Genomic DNA, 7,586 nt, shown 5'->3' on the forward strand with positions numbered 1-7,586 from the left:
CCCCGGAACCACCCAGGCCAAGATTCCGCGAAAACCGCAGAGAAACCCAGAGGACATCCAAACGGTTCTTGAACCAGTCCAGGCACGGGGACGAAGAATATTCCCACAGCAGAGCAGTACACCAGACCACAATCGCCCACACAAGCGATGGCGGTGCCACCAAATTCAATGTGACACTGCTGGCAGAGGGGTCACCGTGCACAATGGAAGTAGATTCAGGTTCCATCTACTCCATTATGGACTGGCAGCATCTGAAGCACCTGAAGCACCTGCGAAAAGAACCAGCTAAAACCCCTGAGGTCGAGGCTCGTGGATTTCAGCGGAAACCCCATCGGAGTCCTGGGCAGAACCACTCTACACATCACCTTCAAGGACTTCCAAGGCAAGCTTCCCATCACAGTCGTGGAACACAGCTGACCGAACCTGCTAGGAGTGGAGTGGTTCAAGCCACTAGGGTTATCGATCGGAGGCATCCATCAAATCCAGAGGGATGAACTCAACAACCTCATCGAAGAGTTCAAAGAAGTCTTCGCTGGTAAGCTGGGGAAATTTGTGGGGAGGCCAATCTCTTTTAATTTGGACAAGGGAATCACCCCAATTAGGCTGAAGCCCCGCCGGGTTCCGTTTGCCTTGCGGCCAAAAGTAGACGAGCAGCTAGATAAGCTGATCGCCGAGGGCGTTCTGGAACCTATCGATCATGCTTCATGGGAAACCCCCATTGTGACCCCAATGAAGCATGATGGATCTGTGCGCATCTGCGCCGACTATAAGTGTACAATCAATAAGGCGTTGGCACAGAGCGCATACCCAGTCCCAGTGGTGCAACATCTGCTGCATTCTCTGAGGACTGGCTCAATTTTTGCCAAACTGGACCTGGCCCAGGCTTACCAGCAGCTGCCAGTCGACGAAAAAATGGCGGAGGCCCAAACAATAGTCACCCACAGGGGGGCATTCAAATGCAACCGTCTCCAATTTGGAGTCAGTGCTGCCCCCGGCATCTTCCAATCAATGATGGAACGCCTTCTCCAAGGCATTCCTGGGGTGGTGCCATACTTTGACGATGTAATAATCTCCGGAGATTCCAAAGCACAACTCCTTGAAAGGCTCAGGCTCGTCCTGCAGCACTTCAAGGCCAAGGGCTTGAGAGTCAGGAGAGATAAATGCATCTTAGGAGTCCAGGAGGTCGAGTTCCTGGGCTATCTCATAGATAGCACTGGCATCCACCCCACCAAATCAAAAGTTAAAGCTATCCATGAAGCCCCTAGCCCCAAAAACAAAACGGAGCTTCAGGCATTCCTTGGATTGCTTAACTTCTATGCCATGTTCCTCAAACAGAAAGCCACAGTTGCTGAGCCACTCCACCGCCTGCTGGGGAAAGCAGCTTCCTGGAAGTGGGACCAGGAGGAGGAAGCAGCATTCCGGGCCGTCAAAGGACTCTTAACATCCAAAAGTGTCCTCATACAATACAACGAGACGCTCCCAATCAAGCTCACCTGTGACGCATCACCATACGGGGTGGGGGCAGTCCTCAGCCATGAACTCCCTAATGGCTCAGAAGCCCCAATAGCCTACTTTTCCAAGACAATGTCCAGCACGGAACGCAACTACAGCCAGCTGGACAAAGAGGTTCTGGCCATCGTCGCAGGAGTCAGACGGTTCCATGAGTACATCTACGGGAGGAGCTTCACCATAGTGACCGACCACAAGCCGCTCCTGGGACTCCTCGCAGGCGACCAACCAACCCCGACCTTCATGTCCCCGCGGATGACAAGATGGGCCATCTTCCTAGCCGGCTACTCCTACAGGCTCGTGCACCAGCCAGGCACATCCATAGGAAATGCCAATGCGCTGAGCAGATGCCCATCAAAGGACCCGGTGGAAGACCCAGCCCCCACGCTCGACCTCTTCCACATCGACAACAACAACAGCTGCCCAGTCTCATCTGCAGATGTGGCCGTCCACACTCAAAAGGACCCCACACTCCGCCAAGTGAGATCCTGGATCCTCAGAGGGTGGCCGACGGAGAAGGCAGAGGAGAAATTCAGCCCCTTCATCAGGAAGCAAAAGGAGCTGTCCACCATGAGAGGCTGTTTGCTATGGGGAGACAGGGTGCTGATTCCCAGCACTTTGCAAAGAAGAACGCTAGAGACCTTGCACAATGGGCACCCCGGCATCGTCCGCATGAAAGCCCTGGCACGGAGTTACGTCTGGTGGCCATCACTGGACCGAGACATCGAATAATGGGTCTCCAGATGTGACCCGTGCCAAGAAGTACACCCAGCGCCGCCCCAAGCCGAAACAACGAAGTGGGAGACCCCAGCAGTCCCTGGTCGAGGATCCACATCGACTTTGCGGGTCCGATGCAGGGGTGCCACCTACTCATCGTCGTCAATGCCTTCTCCAAGTGGCTCGGGGTGGTACCCATGGCATCTACCACAACTAAAGCGACGATCCAGGCCGCCTTTTCACCACCCATGGACTGCCGGATGTGCTGGTCTCTGACAACGGGCCCCAACTCACGTCCCTGGCCATGGAGGCATTCCTGGCCGGACTGGGCATCCGCCATGCCCTGTCCGCCCCTTACAGGCCAGCTGGGAACGGACAGGCTGAACGGATGGTTAGACTCACCAAGGAGGCACTCACCAAAATGGGCACGGGCGACTGGCAGGAAAGAATTGACAACTTCCTCCTCACCCAACACATCACGCCGCATGCCACCACCCACAAGAGCCCAGCTGAGATGTTGATGGGCAGAAGGCTGAGGTCACCATTGGACCGGCTGCACCCACAATACAGCTCAGAAGTGACCGCCACGGCCAGCTGCCCGCTTCGCGCCTTCAACATAGGAGATCCGGTTTTCGCACTGAATTTCCACGGCTCTCCAAAATGGCTGAAGGGGAAAATAGAAAGCTCAACCGGCCCGAAGTCCTACACAGTGGAGCTGGAAGATGGACAGGTCTGTAGACGTCACATCGACCAGCTCCGGAAAAGGTGGAGGGAAGTAGGACAAAACCAGCCCGACGAGGTAGCATTGCAACACCCTGACGAGGTAGGCCTACAACACCCCAACGAGGTAGGCCTACAACACCCCAACGAGGTAGGCCTACAACACTCTGGCAAGGTAGGCCTACAACACCCTGGCGAGGCATGCCCCCGACACCCTGTCGAGGATGACCAACAACACCCCGGCGAGGTCGGCCCACCCACCCCCAGCAAGGCAGGCCAACAACACCCCGGTGAGGTCGGGAAGCAAAGACCCGACCGACCAGGGCAACAGAATGCCAGAGAAGTAGACCGGGGACTTCTCAACCAGGGTGAACCCCGGCCACCCGGCTGGGGCAGCAGACGGGCCCAGAGCAATGAGGATTGCCAGCCAAGGACAGCAGTAGACCGGGGACCGCCCGCGGTGGGCACACCACAGCTCATGGGTGAGGATGGCACACAACACCCTGGTGAGGGGGACCTCCACCCAGCACAGAGGGCAGCCCAGCAACAACACCCCAGCCCAGAAGACCCCAGCCACCGACCTGCGGTAGACCAGGGACTAGGGTGAAGGGAAAGCCTACAACGCCCCGACCAGGGAGGACAGCGCCACCCCGGCAGGGGAGACCTCCACCGCCCCGCGGAGGTAGCCCCACAACAACCCGACCAAGACGACCACCGCCGACCCGACAGGGTAGGCCAATGCCAGCCCGGCAAGGAAGGTCTCCGCCACCCCGACCAAGGAGGCCTGCACCACCCCTGTGCGGTCGGACCCCACGACCAAGGTCAGCACCACCCACCGCCGAGAGACCAGACCCGAGGGCACCGGTCTGAGACACCCCCCCCCCCGACAACAAGAAACCGAACCGCAGCTGAACCACAGAGCCCGGGAGACCGGGGAGGAGCAAGTGACAACCAAGGACTTACCGAGACTCAGACGCTCTTCCTGGGTCGGCACCGAGTGGCCACGCCGAGATGACGGATGCATAGACAGGAGGAAGACCATCAAAACCAGCAGTCCGAGATCCACGGTTCGGCCGGAGGCGCTGGGAGTGACCCCGCACACTCGCCAGCCGAACCAAGCCCGGTTCCGGGGAGGGAACCAGGAGACACAGGAACCCCGTCCGTCCAGGTCGGTGTCAAGGAAGAAGTGAGACTGCGCAGGTCAACTAGGGTGCCTAGCTCCTACGTACCTGCGCGATTACGTAACATTCATTAACTTTGAGTGACTGTTTTCTAACTAGGAGGGGAGGAGTGTTATGTCCTTATAAGGACACCCGCCCGGATTGGCTGCCAGCCATCGGGCGGGAAGTTTGAATAGCTGTCTAGGGGCGGTGCGGCTGCCGGAGCGAATATAAGGAGAGCTCCGGCAGCACACAGCCAGTCTTGTTACTGTAGGTAATAAAGTTACTTAATGTATCGAGCTGGTCACGTCTTCATTTCCTGCGCCTGATCTAACACCACGGGTTTATGCTTTCTCTGGCTTTGAACTTCCTGGGGCCCCAAAAGAGTATCCTGATTGGTTGTCAGGCTCCCAGGGGGTGGGGGTCTTAGCTAGCCTTGCTGGCTGATGTAATCTTCCCAGGTGCCATGTGGTGAGTTTCTGTCCTAGATGGGTCCCATTGGGTTAGTTTCTGTTGCTATTGTGTTGCAGATGGGTACTATTGTCAAAGATTGAGTTTTTGCCTCTGGCCCATTAACAAAGGGGGGGGAGGCAGGAAGGTGGGAGTTGCTTTGTCTTTAAAACAAGTTTCTCCATTTCTCAAACAGGGAAACATAATATTCTGCCTTTTTAATATTTCCTAAAATATTTCATTCTTCTAGGAAAGGGATGGGTGCTAACTTCCTACAGCACTAAGATGTCTATCTGAACTGACATCTAAAAGGCTTCGTTGAGCTACTGTTGTTTGACAATTTATAATTTCTTGCCTCACTTTTGCTGTTCTTTGGCAGCATTTCACATTTAAAACTAAGATTGTACAAGCTTAAGATTCTATTACATTTTAAATGTTATGGGAATGGAGGTCTGTAATGGAGTTTACATCAGGGGTGAAATGCTCCTGGTTTGGACCGGATCACCCGATCCGGTAGCGATGTTGGCGGGTGGTTCGGAGAACCGATAGCAAAAATCCCTGCTCCCCCCCCCATGCCCAGCTGAGCTGCACAATCATCAGAGGCTCTTTTTTTTATTTTTAAAAGCATTTTTTCTACAATCTCTTTGGCTGAAAAAATGCTTTTAAAAGTAAAAAAAAAAGCCTCTGATGATCGTGCGACTCAACTGGGATCATCAGAGGCTCTTAAAAGCATTTTTTCTACAACCTCTTTGGCCGAAAAAAAAAGCCTCTGATGATCAGGCAACTCAGCTGGGATCATCAGAGGCTTTTAAAAGAAAAGAAGCCTCTGACAATCAGGCAACTCAGCTGGGATCGTCAGAAGCTTTTAAAAGCATTTTTTTTACAACTTCAAAGAGGTTGTAGAAAAAATGCTTTTAAAAGGCTCTGACGATCCCAGCTGAGTTGCCTGATCGGCAGAGGCTTTTAAAAGCATTTGTTTACAACCTCTTTGGCCGAAGAGGTTGTAGAAAAAAATGGTTTTAAAAGTAAAAAAAAAAAAAAGTTGGCCAAGCCCACCCAGTCACATTACCCCCACCACCACCAAGCCACGCCCACAGAACTGGTAGTAACAAATTTTACATTTCACCATTGGTTTACACTAAGCTCAAATCATCCTTGAAGAACATCTACTTTAGTTAATGATAAACGTTGCCTTGTGCTTATTCTGAGACAATTCTTGAACTTTTAAACTTGTTGGTCACTTTTATCAAGCTGTTTTTAGATTTAACATAATCATAGATTTCATCAGTTAGATTACAAATGCCAAGTTTCAAGCCTAATAGCTAAGTCAATATCTCTTTTACTGTATAAGCAAAAAAAATGTTTAACCCTATAATAAACTAATCTGTTTTTGTGGTTCAAGTTAAAAAACACCAGCAAGCACTTCTGTTTCTTATATCATACCATATCTTCCCCAGAAATCAATGCAAAACAGGCTATTATGTGCAGCAAATTGAAAAGAAACCTTTCACAATGTGTAATTATAAGTATAGGTAGGTATGCTCTGGATGAAAAATCTGATGCAAATTTATCTCAAAGTCTCTATGCTTATCATTCATCAGATAACTTTAACGTTATATGGTTATTTGCCTATTAGTCAAATTTGTTAAAACACAGTAGTCTCATGTCTATAAAAATGAGAAAAAGGTATTACTACTCCTTCTTCAATACATATTAGAAATAAGGTTTCTTATAATAGTTTAGCTTTGTTATTTCTAAAATGAATATGGCAACCACATTATAGATTAACTCTTTGATCAATTTTTGTGTTTTGTGATTTCTACTGGCTCATTCAACAGCTATGAACAAGAGCAAACAAAGTGACTGTAGCAATACTTATCATAATTATTCCCTCCCTGAAATCCCCAGAGATGAGAAATTGCTTGCCACTTTTTCCGTACTTCAAGAGAAAAACCAACACAGTAAAATACTGTTTTGCTGAACTCCACATTCTTTTCATCTTTTCCACAGGCACTCTGCATTCATTTGTCTTCATCTCTGCACCATTCCTGTGATACTATCAAGTCTCTCAGTCCCTGCAAGTCTGTTTTCATCACTTGTGACTACTTCCCAGTGAAGAAGTGACAAAAAGGTCAATTAAGAGACTTTCAGAGAATGCTTCTTTTTGATCATAAGAATCTTAATTGTATTTCTGGATAGCATTTAAAAAAAAGAAGGATAAGGAAGAGATATGCAAACATACAAAAACCATGTAAATTAAGAAAATGCTGTAGACTTTTTTTAAAAAATAGAATATTGAAGTAAATCATGTAATGTTGACCATACAGAAGACACCTGTTAATTATGGAAAACAGCATAACGAAGTATCTATTATTAAAACATAGATTCCGTTAGCCTCAATGGAATTTCTTAAGACTTAGAAAATATAAACACTTCCTTGAGATAGTTCAGACCAATTAGTCTAATAGATATTATATTAAATATAATATATTACAATATTAAATTATTATTAAACTATACTAAAAGTAATATAGTTTCCTGTAATTCACTGATATTTGGGGTCTTTAGCTCCAATTACCGAAGAGTAAAGCTAAAGTTATACTCATACTCCTATATGTATATATGTGACTGAAGTCTGAGATCTAAATGCATTATTCCTAAAACACAATCAAAGAATTCATTGGCTGTGGATGAAACAACTCCAGCAGCCAAAGTCTGAGATGAATTGAGAATATAAACACTATATATGCAGTCAGAAACTGGAGTATATAATTATTGGTGAAGAGTTACTTGTATGGCAGTGATGATGTTATTTGCAAGCAAATAACCAAGCTCTTCAGTTCAATCCTTAGCTATGTAGATTTTTTTCTATGAAAACTCCAAAATCTTTGTTAGCTACAACAATCTAAGCTTCAGTTAGACTTTTCCCAAATAATATAACATGCAAACTACATTAGAAGTTGTGAGCTTCCTCCTCTTGTTGAGCAGCACCTGAACAACAAGTTAAGAAAATTATTGCACAAGAATCCT

This window comes from Pituophis catenifer, unplaced genomic scaffold (genome assembly GCF_029215685.1).
Source record: "Pituophis catenifer annectens isolate HBS135680 unplaced genomic scaffold, rPitCat1.0.hap2 SCAF_4, whole genome shotgun sequence".
In the NCBI taxonomy this organism is placed as follows: Eukaryota; Metazoa; Chordata; class Lepidosauria; order Squamata; family Colubridae; genus Pituophis; species Pituophis catenifer.